This window comes from Rattus norvegicus, chromosome 17, assembly GCF_021556685.1.
Source record: "Rattus norvegicus strain SHRSP/BbbUtx chromosome 17, alternate assembly SHRSP_T2T, whole genome shotgun sequence".
In the NCBI taxonomy this organism is placed as follows: Eukaryota; Metazoa; Chordata; class Mammalia; order Rodentia; family Muridae; genus Rattus; species Rattus norvegicus.
In genome coordinates, this window is record NC_141550.1 from 89,120,780 (window position 1) to 89,135,711 (window position 14,932).

Below are 14,932 nucleotides of genomic sequence, written 5' to 3' on the forward strand. Positions count from 1 at the left end.
GGAAGCCAGTCCTTCTCTGGAGGAAGTCACCTGCTGGAGGAGGCAAAGGGAGCCAATGCTATTCATTGCAAAATAATGACAGTGTGGCCATAGAGAGGTGGCCATGAGGGGTATAAACTCAACCTAGAGAGCATGAAGAAGAGGGTCAGTAAGGAGTTCTGGAAAAGGTGACTTTAATCAAATTAGTAAAGGATTCATGTATGTGTTTAGCAAATAAAGTCTTTTTAATCTTGAGAGGAAAATTTAGGTTTCTCTTGCTTAGGAACAGGGAAAGTATGACTATGTCTTGATGTGCATCGTGGCATTGATCTCTCTCTCCTCTCTCTCTCTCTCTCTCTCTCTCTCTCTCTCTCTCTCTCTCTCCTCTTATCTCAGTGACTTGGTTGTATTATACATGACTTAGCTTGGTAAAGGCACTGTAGTTATCTAATACCCTGTTACCTGTTATTTTCACAGGCAAAGGCATTTCATTGTCTGAATAACTTAGATGTTACATATCACAATTGACACCCGAGTGTGGCTGCTCTGTCACCTACATCCTGCCAGGAGTAGAGGCCATTAAAGGATGCTGTTGGATTTTCCTATTCAGTACCAGGCAACAAGCACATCTTCTTGGACACATCTTCTTGGGAAGACTTAAAGTTAGTGTGTGACTAAAGGTACCTATCACCCTAGTGATCAATACCAATCTTTGACCATTTCTTTGGAGTCTTGGTAAGCAGAAGAATTCAAACAGTGTACTGAAGAATGATGTCTTATTTATTTGTTTTATGTATGTGAATATACTGTCAGACACACTGGATTGTGAGCTACCATATGGTTGCTGGGAATTGAACTCATGACCTCTGGAAGAGCAGTCAGTGCTCTTAACCGCTGAGCCATCTCTCCAGCTCCAAAGGATGTCTTTAGGTTGGAAGCATAGCCAACAGGAGGCTCTCCAACTGTCTCCTGAGATGGTGGGTTCTTGATCTTCATTCGGTCAAGTGTCAATTACTTGTACTTTGAAAATTCTGCCTCATGTCATCAAAGGAAATTCAATTTAGCATGAATCTATTGAGTGTATTCTTGGGAGCTAGTTTGCTAAAATGCTATACTTGCAATAATGAAAACGACATTTCTGGCTCAAGTTGCTCTCCGTGAACACACACTGTTCAATAGTTAGGTCCAGTGCAGAGAGTGGATCTGTTTAATCCGCGCCGAGGTTACATGTCTGTGATCTAGATCTACCCAGAGATTTTGCCATTCTGTAATTTTAGTTGTATTCCATACCTCCAGATCCCACTCATAAGCAGCAGAGCGTGCCACTCTACCCCCACACTTCCTGGAGTTGTCCAGCAGCTTGCTGTGCAAACGCAGCGGGCAGCTGAAGGAACACTGAACCACCGCCAAAACACCTCAGTCCTTAGGAGCCCCGCCCTCAGCTCCGCTCGCCTCTGTCCTGGGAAGTCCCGCCCTCACCTACGCTTGCAGGTTCCACCAGGCCAGCGTTCAAGTCTCCGTAAATCATTCTCAGTCTTTGATCTCATCTTTCATCTGTCGTGATCATTTACACAAGTCCTTCTATTCTCAAACTTCTGTGGAGTCCAGAAAAATGTAGCTAAAATCAAAAGTAGAAATCGCTCCCAGAAGGGCTGCAATCTGGTTAATTTAAACTCCTGACTGCAAGCTGTGCAAAGCGAGTCAGGACTCTGGAGGGCCTGAAGGTGGCAGTAGAGGACAAGCTTGCGCTCTGGTCTTGGTGCTGGGAAGAGCTGCCAGGAGTCAATTGCTCTTGACACATGTTCAGTTTCTTACTTTTCCTCTTCTCTTGGCCCCTCTCCGATTCTGCCTTTGATGTTTGCCCTCTCTGATTCTCTCATCATCTAAATTGCTCTCGAGCGTTCTATGTCTTTTCTCCTTCTAAGAAATAATAACCATGTCACCATATATGCCCTTTCACCTACTTAAGCTTTCCTAAATAAATAGGATCTGCAAACAAATGCAACAGAGTTCACCCTTGGTCAATTTTAAAACGAACTTCACAGAAGCAGAAAAGCAGAATTAGCGAAGATGTGACCTTAGGCAATTGCCACCAGAATTTTTAGCAAATTGCCATTTCTAAAATATCTTATTTACAGGGTTTTTCCAATTATCTGATGCCTTTTTAAAAAAATTAACTTTTCTTGGCATACAGCCACGGTCGTTCCTTGGCCCATTGGTTTGAGTCTCTCTGTACTTCAGTGGCTATCTTGCGTGCTTGGGTGGCAGACTCAGTGCTCTGAGGCCAATTATTCTGCAGTACCAAGTAAATCAAAACCCTCAGTGGCTTTCTCCTAAGGGTCCTTGCTCATTCGTGACATGGTCTTTGAAAGTCAGTTCTCACAAGCGGGTCTTTGGAATGTCGATGGTTTAGGAAAGAGATATAACAAAAAGTGGAACCATGGCTGACAGCTTCCAAAATTCTCATTTGGAATTGGAGAGATGGCTCTGTGACTAAGAATCCTGGCTGTTCTTTGAGTCCCAGTATCCACCTGCTGTAACATCAGCTCCGGGGGATCTGACGCCCTCTTCTGACATCCTCCGGTACTGCACACGATGCACATTTATACATGTAGGCAAAACACCCATGCACATAAAAATAAATAATTAAAAAATGGGATCCTAGGGGTTGGGGATTTAGCTCAGTGGTAGAGCGCTTGCCTAGGAAGCGCAAGGCCCTGGGTTCGATCCCCAGCTCCGAAAAAAAAAAAAAAGAACCAAAAAAAAAATGGGATCCCTTTTAAGTAGCACAAGCTAAAAAGGAAACGTGTCACATTACTGTGCCTATACAGTTCTTTTAAGTGTTTACAACCTGACAGAATGACCGATTTTCCTCCTTTCTCACCAGAGTTTGTTGGACCATATGAGCCCTAACCGTGAGTCCAGTTTGGGAATTTTGAGGCTGAAAAGGACCCTAGAGAAATATTACCTCTTCACCTTCCCTGTCCCACCACACACAGCCTCTGGCTCACTAGCTGCTTTGAAAGTCTCTGGATTGGACTCACCTGTTGTTGTATCTTTGATTTCACACACAGGGGTCCCTGGGGGAGACTCAAGCATTCGTAGCTCCCTGGCACGTGCTTTCAACATCACTAGCATTTGAGGGAAGAGCAAGTTCTCTTCCAGTAGGAGCCTCCACTGATCCCACAGTGCTAGGAGAAGTGCTGAAGTTCCGATGATCCTTCAAAATGGCTGCCAGGGGGGCTGGCCGAGGAGACAGGCAGTTGAAGTGCCGAGCCCCTGTTGGGGCTGAGGAGAGGTTATGCCATTAAGTATTAAGCAAGATGGCTCCCCCACGTGCCGACAGTCACTGGAGAGGGAGTCAGTTCAGAGCGGTCAGTACTCTGAATTTACAGAGTGCTCCTACAGGAACGGGGGGGGGGGGATTTGGGCTGAGTACCTCAATATCTACCATGCTTTTCCTACTTCGTGCATCCGTGCAGGACTCAGGGCGCCCAGGTATCCTCATCTGCCTTCAGATATAAACCATTCCTTTCCTTTCCTAGGCTCATACTGGTCTCTGGCCATCATCCTCCACCAGTCTAGCTCATTTGTCTTGGGTTTTACCTCCAGCAATTCTTTGACAGCACGGAAGCCTCAGAGACCGACTCTCCTCTGCCCTTTATGATCCAGTACACATACATCAACTGCAAGGTCCTCCTCCTCTCCAGCCAAACTCACTTAGTAAAAGGTCCAACTCTTCCTCCACTGCAGCTCCAGCCATGTTTGTCAAGTCCATGGCCCTCCGTTAAGTCTTAGAACTTAGCCCTTCATCCCGGGTTATTTGCTGTTCTTGCTTCCCAGCTCAGTGGAAGTTTCTTCCATGCCTCCTCCTTTCTCCACCGTCTCCTCTTGCTTACTATTACAGAGGAGACAGAGGCCCACAGAAAACTTTGTCTATTTTCCCCTCACCAGTGTCCTTGGTGCCTGTTATCCTTGTTCTTTTTCTGTTGTCTTACCTGCAAACTTTTATTGTAATGCATTCATTGATAATTTTATACATGCACGTAATGCATTCTAATTACACTGGCCCTCCTCCCACTCTCTTACCATCTTCTCACCCCTAAAACTCACCTCCCAGCAAGTCTCTTCTCCTTCATGTCTTTGTTTTATTTTTAATGGACCAGGTTGGTCATGACTGGGTGTGGGTGTGGAGGTATTCACTGGAGAAAGTCACCAAAGGCTACATCAATGAAGATAATGATTCTCCTTCTTAACCAAGGAAGGACCTTGTTCCCCTTAGCTCTCTGCCTCTTTTTACATATCATAATTATTTTTCTCACTCTCTTAAAACTACCAGGAAACAAACGTCCTTTTCTCCTTCCAAATGTGCTCTTAGTCTCTACCACCCAACCGGTTCACAAAGGCCGGATTCCCATGGGCTGTCTCTCTCCTACTCATCCCGTCTGCATTAACCTCAAGTTTCCGCAGCAGTGGGCATGGATGGCTATGTGTAATTCTTCTCTGTTTCCGGGACCCCACAGAGTCCTGACTTTCTTTCCCTTTTGGTCTCTTTTGTCCTTGCTCATCCTTGACATTGTGGAATATGGTAGTGTTCCAGTGACTGTCTATCAGATGTTTTCTCTTCCCTAACTCTGTTCCCTCCTGGGGACTGTATCCAGATGGTTTTAATTATCATCTACGCCCCAGCCTTGTAGCCAAGACCTCCGTCCACATAGCCAGTTGCCTACTGCTCATTTCCCTTGAATCCCTCTCCTGCAGACTCACCCCAGGTAGTACCTGGAGTCCGGAAGACAGCTAGCTGTCTGGTGGCTGAAGCGAGAGAGGAAATGAATGATTGTGTCTTAGACATCATAGCATGGTAAATGTTCAAGAAGTTCGAGAAGTCATCGCACTTGTGCTGAGTAGATACTGAGTTTGTATTTGTTGAAAAGTGAATATTAAATCAGTGGAGTAATATAATAATCAGTAAGTGGCCACAGATGATGAACACATGTTGATGGTACAGAGAATAGGTGGTGTAAGTAACATATTCAGTAAAGACTAACTTGGGGCTTGGAGAAACCTGCCACAGCTATCGAAATTGAGAAAATGATACATCTTAGATCCTGAAGTTTACTTTCCAGGGAGAGAGAGTGGACAGACAGATTCTATCAGATGATGATCAATGTGACAGTGAGTGGGTAGTTTAAGTAGCATGACCCGCTAGCAAATTATTGCTACGTAAGACAAGGCTCTCTTAACCTTGTAACAACACACATTTATTATGTCACATGGACTCCAAGGGTAAGGAAGTAGCTGTAGGTCACCTTGGCTGTGCAGGTCTGACTTAGAGCAACATTGGCACCAAACAGCTCGAATCTTTATTATGTGTGAATTGGGCTTATTTACAAGGTTGGCAAGTTGGTGCTGGATATTGGCAGGAAGCCATAAGGCTTGCCTCTCTGTGGGGACTGCCTGAGAGAGAGGCTGGAATGGCCTTATGACACGGCAACTTACCTACCACAGAAAAGGTGGCTCAACAGAATGCAAGCCTTTCATTGCCCTGGCTCCTAAATCATACACTGTTACGTATTTAATAGTTGTTGCCTTCCAAGGACAGGTGAGCTTTGTGAAAAGGCGACTGGGTGTGGAGTGCTAGAAGAATCAGTCAGACCATTCAGGACACTAGCTTGCACATGGCTGGACATTTTCCCCATACTTCCTCCATCAAATGGGTTTGCTTTCTCTTTTCAATCTCTTGGTTTTAGAGAACGAGGTTCTATCTCTGCTGAGGTCAATTGACTGGAACAGAAATGACACATGACTTATTTCACAGGACTTGGAGCTCCCCCTTACTGCTTCTCAGAATGCAACATTTGCTGTGCAGGCAGCAGCCACCATGTAGGAAGTCTGACCACCTTGCTACCACCCAATTGTTAGTGTCTGGGGAGATGACGGACACTGAATGAAGCAGACTGCAGATGACTCCAGCTTGGGCCTCTATTTCACTCCAGCCATATACAGGGCTCAAAAGCAGGAGCCTTCTAGGCTGACTTTCCCATTTCTGGACCACAATAGCTGAGAGTTAATGGCTGTGTAAATTACCAGTGTGGGAATGGATTTTTTTTCAGAAGGGGATGAACACTCAGGGCTGTGTGTGAGATAAGACAGCTGTACACACAGCTGTCTGGAGGAGGGGGTGTTCAAGCAACAGAAAAAAAGAGTAAAGACCCTGAAACAGGAGAGTGCATAGAAAAGAATAGAACCCAAGGAATAGAACAGAGTCTGATGAAGACTTGGAGGGTGCAGGTCAGGGTCGAAATGTTCAAGTGCACTTGAGGGTCTAAGCATAGGTGGAGCATAGTGCAATCATTTTAGATGGCATAGTCTGTTTCTTCTATAGCAAGCAAGGATGTGGGGAGGCAAAGTGGAAGCAGCAGTCAGCAGATAACACATCATGAAGTAGAGTCACAGGTCACGGGGACAGTAGAATTCTATAAATAATCTTACAGCAGTCAACAAGGTAGGCATGGTGCACGCCTATAACCTCAGTTTTGGGGAGGAAGAGGCATGGATGAACCGCTGAGTTCAATACCCAGCATGGGAAGTCATTAAAACTGCAATTGGATGTGAGAGGGATCAAGAAAAGGGAATGAATGGAGAATGATTTGAGTCTGGGACTAGGGAGATGGCTCAGTAGTCCTTCAAAGTGCTGGCTACATCAGCATGAGGACCTGAGTTGCACCCAATGAGAAAGCCAGGCATTTTGGCAGTGTTAGGGAAGTAGAGACAAATGGATCTCCTGGGCTCACTGTTGAGCCAATCTACCAGTCTAATTTGACAAGCCACAAGCCCCAGTGACAAACATGTCTCACAAGACAATGTAGACAGTGTCTGCAGAATAAGACTGGTGTTTGTCCTTTGATCTCCATGTATATACACATATACAAATGCACACTCACACTGCTGGGGAGAGTCAGAGAGAAAGAGAGAGAGAGAGAGAGAGAGAGAGAGAGAGAGCAGAAGGAGAGGCATTTGGAGAGGGAGATGGAGAGGGAGAGGTAGGGGATGGGAGAGGGAGTGGGAGGAAGAGAGGGAGGGGAGAGGGAGAGAGAGACACATAGAGAGAGACAGAGAAAGACAGAAACAGAGACTGTGTGTGTGTGTGTGTGTGTGTGTGTGTGTGTGTGTGTGTGAGAGAGAGAGAGAGAGAGAGAGAGAGAGAGAGAGAGAGAAGAGAGACATGCGGCATGCGGCCTGGTAGGAGTTTGAACTCAGTATGTAGCCAAATCTTCTTTGCAAACCTACTTGCTTTTAGGAAGAGAGGAGGTGCAGAGAGCTCTCTTGTGTCTGCTTCTCCTTAATGGTCTTCAATCCTAATCCTAAAGAAGCCTATTTTGAAGGGGTTTACTCTTGTCTTCCTCAAAGCCAATAGACTGGGGTCATCAAAGGAAAAGGAGGGGTCATCGAAGGAGAGGGAGGTAAGTAGGAAGTCTAAGAACTGAATCCTGAGACACCACATTGCAAACTTGCAAAGAACAGAATCCATCAAGGAGGCCAAAGCTGAAAACGGAGGGGATGAGAGAAGAGTGCACCAGTCAGGGGATGTGTCCAGAAAGAAGGCACTGCAGTCTGCACAGGAATGGTACTCCGAGGCTCATGCACTTCAGTATTCCTAGTGCCTGGTTGTGCTGTTCTGGGAGGCTGTACACCTCTTAGGAAGTGGAGACCTATGGAGAGAAACAGATCACTGGGGCAGGTCTTGCAGCTTAATACACACTCCCACTTCCCATCTGGTCCCCGAAGATGCAATGTGACTAACAGCTAACAGCCACTATGCCTTTGCCCTAATGATGAGCCGAGTCCCCTTGAACAGTAAGCCAAAATAAATTTGTTCAAGTGTTTTTTGTTTGTTTGTTTGTTTGTTTGTTTTTGCGCTTCTTGCCAAGTATTTTGTCACATCAATGCTAAAAATAACTAATGTAGAACGAATGGTAAAATCATCCAAGACAGGAGAAGGGAACTGAAAATTGATTGGTATTTTAATGAAAGCAGAGAGTAGGGCTGGAGGGAGACGTAAGGTCAAGAGAGACATTTTACGTTGGGGACCTGAGGGAACGCTGGTGGGAATGATCCAACAGAGATGGGAAGGGTGACAATGTCGGAGACGGCGGGAATAATCGAAGAACTGAAATTGCTGCCTGCGTATGAGGGCGGAGCCTAGTATACAGACATTACTGGTGTGAAGAGACACCATGACAGAGGCAATTCTTATAAAGGACGACATTTAATTGGGGCCGGCTTACAGTTCCAGAGGCTCAGTCCATTATCAGCGTGGTGGGGATCGTGGCAGAGGACAGGCAGACGTGGTGCTGGAGAAGGAACTGGTAGTTCTACATCTTGATCTGCAGACAGCACAAGGGGACCGTGTCACACTGGCCAGACTTAAGCTCACGTGAGACCTCAAAGCCCCACCTCCACAGTGACACTCGTCCTCCAGTAAGGGCCCGCCTACTCGAACAAGACCACGCCTCCTAATACTGCCCCTCCCTGTGAGCCAAGCATTCAAACACAGGAGTCTACGGGGCCATACCTATTCAAACCACCACAAGTTTTATAAAACAGAAGAGGGGATATATGCCTACAGGTGCAAACATTAATAAATTTATTGGTGAGGATTTCTCTTTTTTGAAATACAAAAGCAGTCAGCAGACACTTGAAGAAAGAACAGGATTTGAGGAGTTTGAGAAAACAGAGAACAAATGTGATATGGGATCTGGGCTGACCCTGAAGACAGTGACGTTGCACGTGGAGGGGAACGGGTGGTAAGAGAAAGTTCTCTAATTTGGGGACTTAAATGAGCTATCCTTGTTGGAAATGACTAGACTATGTATGACCATGATGGTAGCTGACTGAGAGGAGGTAAAAGATGAGACTCGTTGTGGTAAAAAGACCATGACTGGCAGACTCTAAAGCTGAAGATGTCCCCAGTAAAGGTATCAAACTTACCAAGAATTGTGGCAGGAGTGTGCAGGAAGGGGTTGCATCAAGAGCCCTCAGGGAATGTCCCATTGGTGGCTACACTAATCATAGATAACACTGTCTCCTATACATAGCCCTATGGCCATGGGTCTTGGTTTCCTTGCCTACCAAGAGGGAAGTTACCTCAAGTTCCTCATATATTCTAAAACCGTCATGTTCATGGAACATGTTATGTCTTGGCATGTGTGCATGAAGATCTGTGCTCCATCCCAGAAGGCACGTAAAAACACTGGGCACGTTGCTGCTTGTAATCCAGACTCTCAGAAGGAGAGACAGGAAGATCAGTGGGGCTACTGACCAGCGGAGGGGAGACTGTCTCAAATGAGGTGACTGATATTCTGAGGATGACAATGGTCTTCAGTCTCCATGTAAGCATACGTGCATATACAATTGCAGGCATGCACATACACACACACACACACACACACACACACACACACACACATTCTCTCTGTGTCTCTGTCTGTCTGTCTCTCTCTCTGTCTCTGTCTCTGTCTCTGTCTGTCTGTCTCTCTGTCTGTCTCTGTCTTTATCTCTGTTTTTCTGTCTCTCTGTCTCTCTATCTCTCTCTGTCTCTCTCTTTCTCTCTCTCTCTCAACATGACCAAGCTTGGAAAAAACATGCAAGCACCTTTAAAGCTCTTCTGTTAACTGGAGAACAAAGGTACTCATAAGCATACAAAGAAATCTATTTCAGGCTGTAATGTATAAGGTTGCTAATTTGTGAGGGCATATTTTTATAGCTAACAGGATAAGCTAATGGCTGTGCTGTGTTAAAAGGGGTAGCAGACAAGGGAGGGATAGGCGAGGCTGGGTTCCACAAGTGTATTAAGTACCAGCTAGGGACATATGGAGTTAATGTTGTTAGAGCTTTGAGCATTGGAGAGAGAAAATTGTGACTGTTAGTTTTGGAGATGAGACGCTGGGGCATCTTTAGTGCTGTAACTCTAATTGAATGGAGGCCTCTATGCATCCGACAGGATTTCCTTGCAACTCATTCTCGCCTGACCCGGAAGTCATTCTTCTAGACTGTTTCACTTACTGTTTCCTCCTCTGTCACCCTACCTATAGTCCCATAGAAAAAGGGCTGCTACTCATTGACTCTTGTGCCCATCTTCAAAGCCAGTACTTACCTAAGACTCACCCAGTAAATACCCAGTCAGTGTTGGGGCGAGAAGCGGTACTCACGTGGATGCAGACCGGGACTGCTAATTTGTCAATGCGTTTACCAAACAACACCACCTCATAGCTTGCAGCTGCTGCTTGCTTTGGGCGTTTGTAGGTGTTCTGTACAGACCCTTGAAGTGGCATGTAGGAAAAGCCACATGGCCAGGCAGTGTGGCAGCAGACTGGCATCTGCTGGGAGCCATTTGTCACTGTTCTACTTTGCTTTCTGTTGCTGTTATGGACACCATGACCAAAAGCAGTTTGTGGAGGGCAGAGTTTATTTCGTCTTACCCTTCGGGTCAGAATCCATCACTGAGGGCAGTCAGGGCACAAACTTGAGGCAGGAACCTGGAGCAATAAATGAAGGGTTGCCTACTCCCTTGCTGTTTGGCTCAAAGTTCCGACTTTCTTCTCGTTTTAAGAAAGGGGGCTTGTATTGTCACCTTAATGATAAATAAAGTTGCTAATTTGGCTGCACCTAGTCTTTAATTTATACTTCTTTTTAGCTTTCATTTTATTTTGTGTGTTTAGTGTTTTGCCCGCATAGAAAACTATGTACCATGTGCGTGTAGTGCACACAGAGGCCAGTAGAGGGCATTGCATTCCTCAGACTTCGTGTCACAGATAGCTGTGAACCGACTCGTGGGTACTGGGAATTAAACCTAGGTCCTCCGAAAGAGCAAGCGGTGATCTTAGCTGCTGGTCCATGCTGCCAACAGCTCTGCTAGCCCCAGACTGGCCTACTTGGCAATGTGGCCACCCATAAAGGGTTGGGCCCTCCCAAATCAATCATCAGTCAAGATGTTGTCTCAAAGAAGTGACCAATCTTATGTGGGTACTCACCCAACTGAGACTCTCTCAGATGCCTCTGGGCTGTGTGAAGGTGAGAGAGCTGAAGTTACCTAGTCCAGTCACGATTTGGGTGGGAAGTGTCCACTACTGGCTCAAGGCAGAATGCTCCCTTTCTTAGCTCTGGAGACTATGTAGGAGATGGTAGAAACTTTGGGAGCCAGGGCCTAACTGGAGGCGTTTCCTCAGACAGCTGGTTCTCCTTTCCTTCCCGATCTGCTTCCTTCCACCATGAAGTGAGTAGCCTCTGTCACATGCACCTGCTGCTCCTGCTGCCAGAGTTAATGGAGCAGGGGAACATGGGTGGAGAATTTTTAAATCATGAGGTAAAATCAGTTACTCATGCTGTTTTGGTCAACTGACAGAAAGTCTAACACCACTGTCTCTTCTCTCTGCAATGGTTTGTGAACCTACTCACTAAGATATTATAGGATGTCTGGGCCCAAAACCCCTAAAGGGAGAATTCTGAGAAAATAGGTCCACTCAAAAGTTGTCCTTTCTCTGGCTCTAGACTTCCATATGTCTCTTACCTGACCACAGCGTGCTGGGACAGTGTAAGAGGTATGGCTTCCTTAGTTTCTCATCTCTCGATGATGGTGCTAGAGATCTACAAGGTTATTCTAGATGTGAGCGGCCATTGCCATGTGGGCAGCTGAGATTTACTCCGGGGCTGAAATCATCTACGGTCTTCCTTGATTTGCATTTTCTTTTCTTAGTGGCTGAACGAATGAAGACATTTTTTCTTTTCTTCTTGGGCTTTTGTTCCCCCAGTGAAGCTCTGAGGGTCTGATGAACATTCCATTTTAGGGCCTTTCCCTTTTAGGGCTGACAGTGGATTCCAGCACACATTGTTCGTCCAGCTCCCACCCTGCCCTGCCCCGCCACTCCTGTATTTTGAGATAATGTTTTGGTTGTAATCTTCCTCTGTCCCCGCCTCTACATTACAGGTTTTAATCTTCTTCATCGTTGTTTTTCTTATTCATATCTAATCTAGGTTATTTTACAAATGTTCTAGAAAAATGGAAAACAATTTGCCAAATACTTATTTAGTTATTAATCTGACACCGGGGACAGGGGCAGGAGATGGTCAGGCTCTGACCTTCAGACTCAAAAGCTCAGCATAAACGTCAGATCCACAGTAACAACAGTGTTAAGGGTTGCAGGTGCTTATGAATGGCGCTGCTCTCCTACCCTGGGAAATACATTTTTGATGTACAGGGAGGGAATGTAGCTTCCCCCTCGCGCCCTGTGCACTCTTCAGGTCCTAGAAGGATAAGGAAGGCCAGAGAGCCTTCTGCAAATGCCGTCTCTCACACCCCTTCGGCTTACAATATTCAACATGTCAATATGGTGTGATTTGGGTTAGCGCGTCCTGGACTCCATGAATACATTTCTGAAGGGATGTGAGGTTAATATCAGTAGCTATAAAGACTCTATGATGGTTCTTTCTCCCTGATTCTTTGGAGCAAAGATAATTTGTACCTTCTTGTCTACTGTAATTCGGTCTTTGGGTTTTCAGAAGGGAATTTGTCTTCCTGCGATTACGTGGCTTTAACAATGGGGAAAACTCTAAGCGACAATAAAGGTGTGTGAAATTACTGGGGACTCAGATTTGGAAAGTTAAGCCAGCCAAGAGGGCGGGGTGAGCACGGTGTGCCGGGAGGTGCCATGGCTCCCTCTAGCGTCGAAGCTACGGAAGCGCTTTGAGGTTGGGCCGGTGCCTAATTTGCTTAGAACAAAATTTTAACTCTACTTTCGCTTCAAGGAAACAACCTTTGACGGAAATAAGGGAATCTTTTCTCCAGGAAAGAGCTGAATCCTGGGTGTGGTCTGGGAATTGGAAACTTCTGATGTTTCCACAATGACATTTGTTTTGTGACCTGATAGGAGCTTTAGAACACCGGGTTCCCAGGGACCTCACTGATCTCAAAGCTAACAGGCAAGATTGCAAAAATATTTAGCGTACTCTGGCATTTGTTTCTCTATTAATTTAAGCTTAGATGCACGCGCGCGCGCGCGCGCGCACACACACACACACACACACACACACAGAGTGACAAATCTAGAATTTTGGTTTCCTTAAAAAAAACACAGAAATATTGTAAGAATGTGCTTTCGTTTTAATCCTGTGGGGATGTGGGGCTGCTTCAGATCGTCCACAGCAGCATGCTCTAACAGGGGCATTGCTTTGCCAGCTGCTGACAGTGTGACACTTGGAATTCTGGGAACTTTTCAGAGGGGATATAAATGCTAGGGCTTCAAGAGGTGGGTTGGAGGTTATTGGTTATTGGGGTTGTTTATGGTTTGTCAGTAGTCGTTCTCAAAGAAGAAACAAAAGGAAAGAAAATAGATTCAGGGGTCTCTCTCCCTCTCTCCGTCCCTCCTTTTCTCTCCTTCCCTCTCCTTCCCCCTCTCCCTCTCCCTCTCTTTCCTCCTCCCTCTCTCTCCTCTTTCTCTCTTATCTAGTGATAGGGGATGAACCTAGGGTTGGGGAAATAAAGGATGGGAAAAAGAAGAACCCACAACAAAGCAAGAACAAGCTACACACACACACACACACACACACACACACACACACACACAAACACACACACACACCACTCCAATAACTATATACATATACACACATATATGTACTTATGTACATACACATGTATGTGAATTCTTTCCGAATAGTGGTTTTAAGTTCACAGAACAATTGAGTAGCAGAGACTGAGATAACCCATTTATCTCACAAACCTCTTAATTTTCAGTACCCTACACCATAGCGTCACATTGGTTAGACCCCAGCAAACTAGTGTGTGCTTTCTAAATGTGTGTGTGTGGGGGAGGGGGGATATATGCACACATTTGTGTACATGCACACATTTCCACACACACACGAAGACCAGAAGATGGCATTGGATTTCTCTGAGCTACGAGTACAGATGTTTGCAGGATGTCTGGCTTGCTCTGGGCTTCAGATTCTGGGATTCAAACTCTAGTTCTCATGGTTTGCACAGTTGTCAGCCTTAACCCCTGAGCAATCCTAGCCCCTGGAATTTCCTCTTCGCGTTTTATGAAATTGAACAAGTGCTTAATGACATATGCCCCTCGTTACTGAATTGTGCTTTCTTAATTTTACTTCCCTAAAAACTCCCTGTGCTCAGTCTATTCATTTCCCCTCACTGATCTCCAGTGAGCACTGATGTGCGCACCATCTCCATGGTTTTCCCTTTCCACCTTTCATTTACAGAAGAGTCTAGCCTCTCGGATTGGCTTTATTTCCCTTAGGAAGATGCTTTTACTTCTTACACTTAGCAAAGGGTTTGAGAGGTCTTTTTTCTTCCTTTTTAGTGCTGAATAGTATTATTCCATTCCTTGGCTATACCATAGTCCATCACCTTACCCACAGAATGACATCCCACTACTTACAAGTTTTAATGATTATGCATAAAACTGCTATAAAAACAGTTTTTTCATAGACAGATTGTTCTACTCCTTTGAGTAAGTGACAAGGAAGATGCTTGCCTGCTGGAAAAATGGCTTAGTTGTGTGTGTGTGTGTGTGTGTGTGTGTGTGTGGGTTGGTCTTTTGTTGTTGTCGTTATTTTTGTTTATTTCAAGACAGGGTTTATTTGTGTAACAGCCCTGGCTGTCTGTCCTGGAACTTGCTTTGTATCTGTAGACCAGGCTGGCCTGAAACTCACAGATATCCAGTTGCCTCTGCCTCTGCCTCTGCTTCCTGAGTGCTGCGATTATAGGCATGAACCCCCACATTCTGGTTTGGTTTTATAAGAAACTCCCTTTCAAAGGGTTTGAACCGTTTTGCATTCTGTGGCTACCGAGAAGGAGAGCTCTTGTTATGCACTTTCACCAGTGTGCTGGCTAGTTTCAGGCCAATTTGGCACAGGGTAGAGTCATGGGAAGGGAGGG